The sequence below is a fragment of the Haliaeetus leucocephalus genome, unplaced genomic scaffold, assembly GCF_000737465.1.
Source record: "Haliaeetus leucocephalus isolate CR32 unplaced genomic scaffold, Haliaeetus_leucocephalus-4.0 Scaffold263, whole genome shotgun sequence".
Classification (NCBI taxonomy): domain Eukaryota; kingdom Metazoa; phylum Chordata; class Aves; order Accipitriformes; family Accipitridae; genus Haliaeetus; species Haliaeetus leucocephalus.
The window spans coordinates 142,514-156,500 of NW_010972699.1; the positions used below are offsets into that span (position 1 = coordinate 142,514).

The following is a 13,987-nucleotide window of genomic DNA, read 5'->3' on the forward strand; positions in this document are numbered from 1 at the left end:
TGTTCAAAGACTTAGGAGTAGCCCCTGACACATCCCTTTGTGTTAGTGAATCTTGCAGGAGTAGAGGCAGTAAAATTTGGGCATGCACCTGCATGGGCACGCTGGCGTTCCTTTTACCCAGGGGATGAAAACTAGAATTTGCAATTTATCTGTGATACATTTGAAGATATGCTTTAAATTCCTGAAAGGCTTTTCATGCCTAGTACTCAGTGAAAACAAATATAATGTAATATGTGAGTTGGTGTATGATTCCCCATAACTTCTGAATTCATGGCCTGAGTTAACTGAAATCTGACAGGACAGGAGAAGTTTTGCCAGTATGAAGTGTCAAATGGGAATTAAAAATGAACTTCTGTTGACAATATTCTGTTAGTGTGACTTACTGCCATTTGGCCCATGTCATAGCCTTGGCCTGGCACCCAAATTCTGACCTCAGTATGCCCTGAGCAAAAGGCTCTGTAAGCACCCTTGAGATAAATCCAGCCCTGATCATATAGGAGGGCTGATCAAGGTCTTGCCAGTGCCTCTCAAGCTGATTTCTCCAGCCTTGCCAGAGCACTACACCCAATTTCTCTGGTACAGTGCAGCCTGAGCTCTGCCTCTGTGATCTTGCCTACTCTTTCCTAGGCACCTTGCCTCTGCTTGGATGGAAGGCTCTACAAAGGAACTGCAGATGCAATGTCCTAGATATGACTGAAGGTTTCTGTAACTGATCAGTGCTAGCAAGGCATGGTGGGCACACAGGATAAAAAGTGAGAATGGAGCAGTCAGCAGATCTCTTAAATTGATGCTGGGCTCTGTGCTGGGATTCACAACTTGTTCCTTTCTGTGCCTTCCCATGCATTTCTGAGCCTCTTAGACTGAGGCTCTTCCTCTCTGCTTTCTTGCCAAGGGAAGGTTTCAGTGAAGAACCTGTAACAGCAATCCCAAAGTTCTCAGAGAATTAAGAAGGGCTGGCAGAATTACCTAGTGAATAAAGAAGGGAACTGTGCAACCGGAAGAGGACAAAGCACTATCAGCATCTCTGACTATGATCTAGAAGAGGAAAACAGGGCAGGCAAAACAAATGTAACATAAGCCATATCCACTGTACCAGCTCCACCTGTGATTTAACCAAGCACACTATCTTAGCCCTAGCATGGTCACACTCTTTTACCAAAGACCTGAAGCTGGCTTTTCTCTTTTAAAGTATGTCCTCCCACCATGACAAAAATTGTCATGTCTGCAGCCACTGATGGGCTTGCAGTTCCTGCCAGAGTCAAATGGTGCAGCTGTGAAAGAAGTAAATAGCAGTGAATCTTTAGTATCTGTATGAGCATTTTAGAAGTTACTGTTGAACTAAAGAATGGCCATTTGGAACTAGGGGGTTTTTTTGGCTTAGACAGAGGTTAAAAAAAAAGTCTGACAGTTCTATTCCAAAGTTCAAAGACAAATATTTTGTTGCAAAAGGTAGCTTTGCTCCCTCAGATCCATTAACTATTTCCAGTTGTACCCTGTGTTCTATTGAAATATTTGCTTACATGCACACTTACAGTCAGTGAGTGTAAGAATGATTAACCCTACTGTCTTGTAAAAACTTAATAACACCATTTAGATAATAGCAAAGGAACTAGTGTCCTCCCGACTCCAGCCTAAGGTCTACATAGTACTGTGTGAAAACATATGGCTAAATAAGGCCTTCTAGCTGATGCATGTACATTTAACATCCCAGCAGATCTACATTTTTCCTCCTGTATCAAGTAAAACATTTAAAGCAGAATACAATTGCTCGCCATGACTGACGTGACAGTACATGAGATCCTGTGTTACGTGTGTAGATGCAGAGGGACTTCTTACGTCCTTTGGCTGATGTCACTTTATGAGAATCTTTTCTTGCTTGCAAATGGATTAGGCAGTATGCTCCTATTAATAAAATGATTACTTGACTGATAGGATTGCCGCTTTCTCAGATCTTGATCTTATCCTTACCCATACTACTTTTTTGATATGAAATTGGTGCTTTTTTAAAATAACCTATACAGGATCACTAGAATTTGGGTTGCATGGTTGCATGCCATATAGTGTCTGGAAGCCATGCTGACTGCCGCATGTGACCACAGCAGGAACCTCACAAGCTGGTATTATTTACACACATTCTGCATGAGGAAGATCGGCTCAACTGTCAGGCTGTTACCGGGAGTGCTATAAATATAATTTTATAACACTGAAGACCAGACCAAAACTATTACAGGCATGTGACGAGGAAAATTCCTGACCCACGATAAATTCACTTGATGCTGTCAGAGTTGTTCAAAACAGCTTTGTATATCTGACCTAGGACCTGCTGGTGCAGCATCACATACCTATGATTGGTCCTTGGTAGCAAGCTCACAGACTTTTACATTCTTCTACCTTTTTTTTGCCCGCACCTCTTCTGATATCTCTGCCTTTAAGTCATGGTTTCTAGGCACCACTGAGTTCATTTGTGAATGTGCAGAAGACTATGTCCTTGTCATTTCATTTGAGTGCTTGCTAGACTGGGATTGTTCATCATTTGCTGTTGGGTATTTCTCAAGTGGAGTGGCAATCACTGTCCTGTCTGTGCCTGGCTTTTAAATGTTCCTCAGCTGGGCTTTTTCAGGGAGACTTGCCAGATAAGGCATTCCTGATCCTCAGTCATAACAAGCAACTACACTAAAGCACATTTACTGTCATCCTGGCACCAATGCCCTTATAAGCCCCAGGCCTGAGGCTGCTGTACTCCAAGACTGCTGCCTGCTGGTGAGGTGTCTTACCAGCCTTTGTCATGGTCTCAGTTCCAGACTCATTTGTATGTGCTTACTCTTGAGAGCAATAACTGTGCTGTGAACATGCAGAGCAGTGATGAGTACAGAGGGAAGCCGCTGGCTGTCACAAAATCTTGTTGTTGTCTTCCTTGGAAAGGCTTGCTTTGTCAGCCATCCTTTGCTGAGTCAAAGGTTATAGGCCCATGTTAACAGCTTTCCACTGCTGCCCTTTACTGGAGTAAGGTTTTTCCAGTATGGAGGGAAATTCTTTCCAGGTCCATAGGCAGCTACTGGATAGCTTGCCAAAGAGTTATGAGATAATCATGTTGTGCTTCTTATCCATGCCACTTTCAGCTTACTCCCATTCATGAACTTAATCTTTTGGGGAGGGCAGGGGTAAGCTAGCTTTGGCCGTCGACGCTCTGCACCACAGCCAGGTCTCCTCCAGTCACCACAGCTGTGGATACTGCTCCTTAGCCTACAACTACAGCTTCCCATCTGCTGCTTCTCTTCTGCCCTGGGTTGACCCTGCCCAGGAATATAGTTGCACACCCTGGAAAGAAAGCACACACACAGACATTGGACCAAATATCTTATCTACAGAGAAGAGAGCAATAAAAACACAGGCAGGGACTGTTTCCATTCTAGGTTATCTTCAGTCAAGTATTGAATCTCTGATAACATGTCAAGCTAACTTTATCAAACTTTATTGTAATGTACTGAACAAAATTTCCTGGGATAGGAAGCCCTGTGGCTGACCCGTCAGTAGGTCACAGCCCATTTAGGAACTCAAAGGTAACATGTAGGGTAACCATCAACAAAGCTATTCTATTGAAGAGAGTTTGTCTGGGCAAAACAGCCCTTCACCTTTCACCTTTCCAGAGGCTGCCTTCTCAGTAGTTACTGCTCCAGGCTTCCTCAGTGGCAACCAAAAAAACCCTACTAGATTGGTACTTCAGGTTTAAGCACAAGATCTTTAATGAATAACTATGAAATCAGCAGGCTCCTGCATTATTAATAAACAACATTTCCCCCTTCTGAATTCCGTGGAAGCTGGTAATACAGTTCTCATTCACACCAGAGCTGCTTCTACCATGTCCTTGGTCTGCTTGCTCTCGCTTCCTATGATCATTACAGGTATGGTAAATAGGCTCCCTTCCCTGAAATCCCCATATCCCAAAATAACCATGACCACTTGACCTTTTGCAGGTTCATGAACACTGATTCTTTCCTCCTGGCAGTTCCCATGCAAAACACAGCCTGTGCTTTTCACACATGCTTTGCAGACCAAAAACTTCATTCAGAGGCTTTTTCAAAGTTGCAAGGCCAAAGACTACTGCACACATACTAAAGAACTGGCATATTTTATCACTTTCGGGTTTATTTATTAGCATCAATACTTCTCTGCATTTGCTTCTCAGCTATATCAATTGTGTAAGCAGGGACTGAAAAATCTGCTTGTTTTACAATTATGCCACAGCTTCTGCACAGAAGCACAATGCTGAAGACTTCAGTCTATGCTGGGCCCATACGACACATAATTCACTCACCCTATAGCATGAATGAGTCAGCCCAGCAATACTGGGAGGATGCATTACAAAACCACACAGCCAGGCAGCATGCAGCCCTTGCTGATGTCACAGCTTGTCACAGTTAATCCATCCACACAACCAACCAGCATGATAGATGCGCAAAAAGGAGGACGGGTATGAATCTTTGTGGTTTAGGAACAAACTGGCTTCAAAAATGCAAAATACAACATCTGTTATTTATTGGAAATCACTGCCTCTTCTACAAGCCAGCCAGGAGGCTGTGCACTCAGCTGAATCTTTTTATTTTTTTAAATACATAAAAATAGAATTGACTTTGATTTATACAGCATCTTAATTAGCTTCTTTCCTCTTTGAAATCAGCGTTATTTGATCTTTACTTTGCAAAGCAACTTGCAAAATCCTTGTTGTGATCTGGCTAAAACTCACATGCACAGAAGTGCAAGCAAACAACGAATGCTTTCAAGCTGATGCTAATCACGGCCTATGATTTTCCATTTCTTACTCAGCCTGCTTTTGTGAGCACAGCCTCAGTCCTTCTTTCAGCAATGAGCGTGCTGTGTGTGGGGGGAAGAGAGAGAGAGGCAGACAAAGCATCAACAGCTTCCTGTGCCGAGGTGAGTTAGCTTGTTAGGAAAATATTGTTAGACTGTTGTGTCTCTTCCTCCCTCACTCCCCCCCTTTTAAAACAAATTCAAAATGTAAAAGTGAAAACAGGTTATGAAAGCATAGGCATTTAGGCAAAGGCATAAGGTATTTTAGTATCTGGCCTCTTCAGACATGCAAACATATCCATCAGATCATCTGGGCACAGATAATTTAGACTGTTGTGAGATCTTGTTGTGACCCCTTGTTGAGATCTGTTGTGTCTATATTAGTTTACGAAGGGGAGTAATCAAATAATGATACAGCCAATCCAGTAGCAGAAATGCTTTTTGACTGATTCTTCACTACAAATTTAAAGGCTCAGTCAGTGACTGAAATATAGGCTCAGTAACTGTATTTGAGCTGGGCTGCTAGAGGTCACCTTTATGATCAAGTCTGATGTATGGAAGTGACTTCTTCCTGCATAACCCATGGCTACAAGTAAAATGTTCATTGTGGTGTTATGTTGTCCTTGATGATGGAACTCCAACAATGTCATCGCTAAGCAAAAGTTGTGCAAAGAGGGGATAGGGAGACTAAATCCATACTGAAAATGAAAAGGTGACTTTTCAGATGCACAAGGAAGAGGAATGATGACCAAGTGCTAAAACTAGCTTGCTTCAAGCATGTAACTCCTTTTGGCACTGCCTGGGAAAGCTGTCACTGAACTTTTCTTTCTAAGCAGCAGCAGAACTCTTCTCTGTATGCATCCAGCATTCTAATTCAAGCACCCAGCCTAATACTGCACCTTCAGTAACAGGTCTCCATGGTACATATTTCACTTACTAGTTTCATTTCACAGTATTGTTATTGTCACTCCTTCATTTTCACATCTTTATTTTCTGTTTATGCTCCTTCTATTCTTTTGCCTGTTAGCTCTATGTGGAAATATAGTCCAAAACTACATTAATCCAACTACAGCACAGGACGTAGCTTATTTACTGTTGTGTAATATCACAACAAGGAGTTGGAATGATTGCTCTCTCTGCTGCCAAATATGCAACAAGAACCAAACTGAACAATGCTCCTAGTCTGCTCTGTACATGTTGCAAGCACTCAGGTTGCTCATAGGGTCCACTCACACGCTGTAACTGGACCTGAAATTTTGCATTAATGCACAGTATTTAACTTTTTCCATCTTACAGTTCTCAAAACTTGTTTCCACTTGGTGAAATCTGTATTGAGGAGCATGTAATGGGACAACTAACAAACAGTCTAAGAAAAGAAAAACATGGAGCTAAATACTGAAGGTGTGAAGATTTGCAGCTAGACTTCTCAGCTGATGTACTTCTCTAATGTCTAAAGTACAGATAGCACATGGTGTCTGATGAAGTCCAGATGCTCCTGGATCTATCTGCATGGCAGATGTACTTTCAGATGTGTCTTTCTATATCAATCCTTGCCTGCCCACAGGCAACTGTATGTCTAACTTGAATATATCACTTCTTTGCAAAATGAAACATAGAAGAGGTCAAATGATACCAAGTTCATTTCCTAATTTACTGATGTTTAATTACTTATGATGGTGAAAAGGCAAAATTAATATGTCATCCACAGACTTGCTCTTAATCTTGCAGCATTTTTGTGATGAGTGGTTTCTGAATACTTCAGAACTGACAAATGAGCACTATAGCCCAATCTGGAAAGAGCAGCTCTTTAAATGGCATCCCAATGTCTGCTCTTGATTCTTGAGTGTAAAATATAGCAATACCTCTTACAACTAAGGAGGTAAACCCAACCAATTGCATTTACAGACAGTTTCCAATGAGATGCAAACCTACACGTCTCTCCAAACTGAGAGCTGATAAATCTATTCTGAATCTGGTTTTGGCATTACAATTTAGGCTAGTGATGTATTATTAAATATGGCAGTGATAGCTCTTCCACTCCATGGTTTCCATGTTCATGTATAACCCTTTTTTCTTCTTTCTCCCCCTACCCCAAACAACTTCCACTAATATGACAAATACCTCCCGTTTGAGAATAAAAGTGCATTATATTCTGTGCTTATGAAACATGAAAATATACCTCACAGTGCAGTAAGAAATCCTCTATTTTCTTTGCATATAGAAATGGGTTTTGAATATCCATTTAAGATTACACATGAATGCAAGGAATGGGTGAAGAAGCTTCAGTATGCCTGAGAGACTATCCTTGCCACAGCAAATGTGCCTCTAAGATTTACAAATATCAGTAGTAGTGTTCATCCTAAACTAATCAATAAGCAGGCTTTGGTTCCACAGTTCTGGCTGTTTAGGGATGAAACAATAGGCAGTTTTGTTTACAAGGCAGACAAGCTCAGACATTTTACGCTCAATGGCAGCTGAAGGTCTGTAAAGTCTTCCTAGACATAAGATTAACCAAGCACCCTCCATGATGTGTTTTAATAAAAATCCTTTTTCAAAGGACACAGCTCCGTTAATGACCATGGACAGCTCAACACTGTGTGTAAGGACAGTTCCACACAGTGCCTATCCTAATCCCATTTAACACATTAGAGTATTTTTTTGTCTAATTGAAGTAAGTATACAAAACCTCTGAAACTGTTAAAGCTAAGTCAGGACTGCAGTTCTATTCGATCTCCACATAGTACAAGTGGCTCTATTAGAACAGAATAGCAGGGATGAGTAAGAAGGCAGAGATTACCAGCCCCTGTAATATAGATTTTAAGCTTACCTTCTACCTGCGATTACACTCTACAGGACAAAGATTTTTTCCATTGCTACTATTTATTTATGTTATCTCATCTCACTGTAAACACCATTGGAGTAATATCATTGGACAGATCCAAACTATATCACGACAGACTTTCTAATCTACTCTTGTAGAAAGCTGTGCTCCCGAGGAACTGTGCTACTGTGTGCTGATAAAAAATCTGCTGTGGAACTAATGCACCTACTTTGTGCCTTTGGTAAGTGCTATTCAATTGGTTCTATGTTTGTAGTGGGGAACAGAAAGAGGGATGCCTCCTAAAGGGTGGTCTGACTCAGTTTCAAATATATACATTTGCACTTAAATTTGCAGATTTCAGAGTTTCTCCTCCAGCAGGGACTACAGATTTTTTTCTTTTTTAAAAAGCTAATCAATAACATGTCTCTCCCCTCCTGTAGACACATCATTTCCAGCTGCACTGGACACTTGCCACAGCTAGAGAAGGAATGTTAGGCATAGCACACAGGGGCTATTAAAAGAGTGGATGCGTATTTTCAGTGCTCGCATCTTCCCCATTAAACAGCAACCAAATGTGTGCTTCTTAGGCACATCAGCAGGTCACTATGGTATAAAGGTAAATTGTAGACTAATTGAGGCATGAGGGCATTTTAAATAATGGAGACATTAGGCTTAAATGTTCTTCATAATTCACTGAATTTATGAACTTCAAACACAGAAGGAAGAACAAGGTTATTATATTTGCACTATGTACATTTGAAGATTTGATATTATTGATTGTAGCCCAGTAAACAAACACTTTTAACTATGATTCTATGATTCTATGATTAACCTTCCCTGTATGACTAATTTAGCATTATTTTTTTAAGTTTTAATTAGGTTACCAGATATGAATTGTATGTAGTAATGTCATGAATTGTTCTGAAGTCTTCTGAAATCCTCAAGTAAATGTGTCAACAAAGCTAAATACATTTTATCTCTTCACAGCATTTATTTCATAAATACCTTCAGGTAGATTTCACTTTTAACCTTTTGCAGTTCTTAATCCAGTTAATATTAGGCATCTGTTCATAAGGATAAACAGCAAGTCACACAAAGGAAAATAATCTGTAAACTCTTAATTACTGGTGAATGGTCATCTCTTTTTTTTTAATGTACTTTCTATTCTTTGTTTCATTGTAGCACATCTTTTGGTTATTTTGGCCAATTACCATTGTTTCTTAAACACACAATTGAGCGTTTGACATGGCAAGGCAGTCCTTCTAGAATTTAGTCCTGCTTTGTTAGTGCCAGCGGAACTCAACCAGGATGCCAGGAGCTGCCCACTCAGAATTATTGCTGGACTGAAGCCTTGATGAATGGCTTCAAGCTATGGAGCGTGAACTAGCATCTCCATAATTAAGCACTGATGAACCTTTTGCTGTCAGTACTTGTGTATGTTAACGAAAGCTTGTTCATCACAAAATGTAGGTTCTTCAAAACTAGATTATTTTCACAACTCCTAGAGACAGAATAAGAGACTGCTTCATTTTGTCACTTTTTCCCCACCTGGAATTGTCCTGTCCATAGATATTTAGCCTCATTTGAATAGTGCTGTGCCTAAACAGTGTTCACATATTACAAAATTATAATTTGAAATGTCTTTCTTTCAAAATTTCAGAAAGTGTTGTTTTTAGGCTAGCTTGAGGCAAAACAAAGTTACAACCCACTGTGTATGGTAGGGGTCAAGTGATAACCTAAACATCCTGTAGTACTCTTAGGAGCCTGATATTGGGAAAGGTGCTGTTGGAGAGAAATGCAGAGAGGTCTTTTTCAAAAAAATGTTAAGTGGGGCAAACCCCAATTATTCTGCAAATTCTAGGATTGCAAATACTAGAAGTTACAGAGTTTCCAAATATTGGAAACATGTAAAGGAGAACAGAGTAGGCAAGCTTAATTTGGTCCTGAAGCAGATGGCATGCACATTTTAAGAGGTCATTAGAGAAGATGACTCTTGGTTCTAAGAATTACGTAGTAAAATGGATGAAAGGGCAAATTTGAGAGACTGAGTTTAAGTCACTTTATCTTCAAGAAAGAAATACCACAGGCCTGAAAAGAAATTAAGAGAAGCAATAAAGCCATTTCCTATTCTGTGGTGCACAAGACCAAGGAGACACACTATCTTACTGCCACCAGTGTGCAAAATTCATTATGCAGATTAAGTGCACTACTGCTTCCCTTTTATTCTAAGAGCTACCTTGGGAATGGCAAAGGGACAGGAATGTTTGACAGGACTTTCTACAGGAAAGGGGCAAGAAAGAGGATTTTACTAAGACTTAAATTACCTTCTTTAGCTTTTGGGATTAGAATGTCACAACTACTGCCACCTAGTTTGAGTTCTTGGTAACAGCCAGTAGTTTTAAGAATCCATGACTAGTTTAGCATCACAGAAGTGAGATGAGCTTCCCTTTCTGTTCCACCCTCATGTTGGTGTTTTGACTTTTCATTTCCATAATTTTCACGTTTTCTTTTTATTTTTGAAGAGCAGCAAGCAACTTTTTGTGCTGGGATAAAAGATGATGTTGGAACTTGGCCCTCTGTAGACATGCTTGTGCACTGCACCCCGCTGCAAGCACTCCTGCTGGCAGGGAAGGAGGAACCATCTTTGTTTATCCAGCAACACAGCCTTTTTCAGGCCTCGCACTTCCCATTTCAAATTCTTATTGCATGCACGTTCATGTTCTTCCTTGGCTGAGAAACATACACATCTCCTCATCCCTTAGCTTGTAGGCCAACTGAATGCAGTTTCTGTGAGTCCTGGCCTTGTGCCCAATCTGTTAATCTACACTGCCTAGTAACCATTAAACATTACCTATCACCTTTGTTGAGAGGAGGAGATGGATAGGTCTGCACCTGTCGAAAGACCTAAGGTAACAGAGAAGGGACTTGGTTATTTATATACCTCACAAAGAATGAACAGAAAGTCAGTCTTTGTCCTGCTGATTTGCCTATGTTTTACAGTCTTTGATTTACACAGAAGCAACAGAGATCTTGTGATCTGAATGCGCTGATGTGTAGGAATGGAACTCTGACCTCCAGCAGTCCCATCCTATGTGCTGAGCAGAACAGTACTTATTCCAGCCTGCAAAATGCACAAATCTCAGTGCAGAATAGAACTGGAGTTCTATTCTTACACCTTGAATATGTAAAATCAAAAGCTGTATGAGGATGCATAAACCAGATCAAATCTCAGATGAGAAGCAGCTTCAAAGGTCAGAGATGTGCTAGCCTGAACTCAGCATAATTTTTGGATCAGCGTTAGTTAATTAATAATCCTATGCACTATTTAAACTCAAATCCTCAGCGAATCCTGCATATATATCCAAGTTTTCAGAGCAGTACAAGTGACAACATACTACCAAGCTGCAAGCTCAAGATTCAATAGCTACCCATTCTTCCCTTGAGGAATATTTAGCTAATAATTATCTTTTATGCAAATAGAGCAATGCTTGACTGAAGACTTTCATTCATTCCAACGTGCAAAACCAGAGCTGAACATTCCTGTCAAAAAGCTACCCAGGTAAGAGATTTGCCTCCCTGCCACACCTCTGAACTCAGGTGTTATTTGTTCTTTGCCTGTTTTCAAAGGTGCAAAACTGCCTCTTTTCAGTTATTTTGCACACGGGTGTTGCTTTTTAAGTTTTGTCATTATTCTGTTCTTCATAAATATTGCTTACAAGGTAGATACCGGGCAAAGGTTGTAAAACATGTAGTCATCTACAATCGGTATGGAAGTAATCTTTCCTGCAAACCCTGGTCTAAGAGTTCAAGACCAGCCATTTGGCTGGTTTTTATTTGCACTTAAGTAAAGTGGCCTATATGAAGCTTATATAGTTCTCAAAGTATTACATTTTTATTAAAACTGAGCATTTTCTTAGTGATTAAATGTCAAAGAGCATTTCCAAAATATTGTCCTTATTGCGTGTAGTAAACCCAAGATACCAGGGAAGGTAACAGGAAAGAACATGAGAATGGGGTATCAATTTGTTTTTCTCTACAACAGCTTAATGTGACTAGACAAAGTCCAGCAAAACCACAAGGCAGAAAACAGAGCTTAGTGTTTAGCTTTGTGACTGATGACTAAGGTCTTGGAAAGCTGTCTTGAAAGATTTTTTTAAAAAACAGACTTTCACTTTGGACCAGCTACCTTTCCAAAAGCAGGAAGTCTGATTTTTAGGAATGCTCTTTGACCCCACAGAAAATGTCTTTTTAGTGGTCATGCCCTAAGCCTCTCCAGAAGAATAACGCTGTCTTGCCTTCGAGTGCATGACAATGTTTTGATTGGCATGTTCTGGAACCCCTGAACAAAACCAGTTCCTGGAGAACCAGTGAAACTATTTGATCATTATTTCCAAGGCCTGATCATTCTCAAATATGATGTGATGGACCAGCCTTAATAACAGCTGCTGGCTGACTGTGTGAGTTCTATTGTAGCCTGCTCATCGCCTCTGGGATTGTTACAAGTCAGTGGCTGTTATCTTACTCACTGGGACACTAGACTGAGAATCCTTGGGAAAATATTAATTGAATCACAGCTGCTGGTGAATGCAGACATTTGAAAAAGAGCCTAACTTGCCTTGGAAATCATAGATCAACTTATAGTTGGAAGGAGAAGTTGTGAATTGGAGATCTTAATTAGAAACGCACAAATCTAAAAGACTGCTTGACTCAAAGTAACTCCTTAGTATAGGAATGTTAATTTGTAGATGATTTAGACTAATGTTCTGGCTTTCCTGACTCACAGAGACCAGTAAACTGTAGTATTTTTTTCTCTTTCACTTTTGGATTAGCATAATGTTGAAACTCAACAGGAAAATGCTTTGAAGCCACAGTATGTTCTCCAGATACAGTAAAAAACTAACTGAGCCCATCCAGTTTCACATTATTTCCCTAAAAAGCACTGTGATGTTCTTTGCCTGTAGGCTGTAAGCTTGCTAAGTCAGTGTTTAAATAGATGGTTTTGGTTGCTGGCACCTTGCTTAAGTCTGCTTCCAAGTACATCTAGGTCCTGGTGCTCTAAAGCTGAAAATACAATCGCTTATACAAGACAGAAAGAAATGTTCATTTCACTTGTTCTGTTTTGTCACTTGATCCTTTCTAAAACTCATAGGTTATGTTGACATTTCTAAGTAATTCTGCACAAAAAAAGTAGATTAATAAATCAAAGCAGTAGGTGTTGAAGCAGTATTATATTATATGCATTTCAGGGGATATGATTTCAGTCTAGTCAGGCCCCACAGACTAAATGTCCTCACCACATCTGTTCACATCTGTCCAAAGAACAACTGCTGGCTCAGGTTTTTATGCCACCATAAAAGGTCGGAGCGTAGTGGGATTGAGCTTCTGGTTACTTTCCTCTGAAAAAAGTCTGGTTTGCAAGGCAACATGCCTCTGTGCATTGAATCAATGCACTGTAAATGAGGCTAACCAGGGATTTTTTTTCCGAACTGTGTTATGCTCAAAACCAGAACAGTAATGTAGTTATAGCCATTAGAGACCAAGAGAGGTTTCTTACAGGCAGAAAAGGTTGCTGATATGAAAGATGAATAACATGAACAGTTTAACACCTACAAGTGTTTAAATCAAATGCTTAGCTAAACTGATGTCTCTCATGTTTTTCTGTGATTTATGCAACAAAAATACAATGAAACATCAGATGCTAAATACAAAACCTGTTCTACCCACATTAGTTTTCAGCTGATTTTTCATAGGTCAAACATGGAGAAAACTGCAAGCATCACATGGCTCAAACTATATGAAGGGCTCTATCCTAACTTACACTTGCAATCACTATTTAAGCAAGAGCAACTGATTCTAGTATAGAATTGTGATACGCTGTCTGACTTCTGCCCCAAATAGAGCATTTAAGAGATCTCTTAGCATAGAGAGGCAGGCTCACAGAGGCAGGCTCACTGTGCCTACTCCCTCTTGGGCATTCTAGAGATACAGCTTCAGATTTTCTGGTGGACAATCAGGATGGGGAGACAAAAGGATGCAGCAGAATAAAGGTTTTAGGGGGCTGTGTTGTTTCACAAAGAACAACTCATCCAGCCAGAATGGTTACACTTATACCAGCAGAAACTGTTTGCCAAGGAATCTGCAAAGAGAAATCCCACTGAAAGTGGTGTGATAAATACTTCCTTCCCTGCAGAGAGACTTTGTCAGGCCAGTGGCATGGTACAAAGACAGGAATAAAGGTGGGACTAACGCCAGTTGGAAAGTCAGCCATTTGTTTGGCTTGAATGGTTCTTTGCTTTGTTTCTCTTTTTCACAAGACAAACTGAGTCACTGCATTTAACCTGAAAGAATAAGTGGTTC

At 40.2% G+C, this 13,987-nt stretch overlaps 1 protein-coding gene across 1 annotated transcript in view; it reads right to left on the reverse strand.

Annotated features, from left to right (window-relative positions):
• Window positions 1–13,987, reverse strand: part of IDUA (iduronidase, alpha-L-) — a 44,223-nt gene that overhangs the window by 12,613 nt on the left and 17,623 nt on the right. The window lies entirely within an intron of this gene.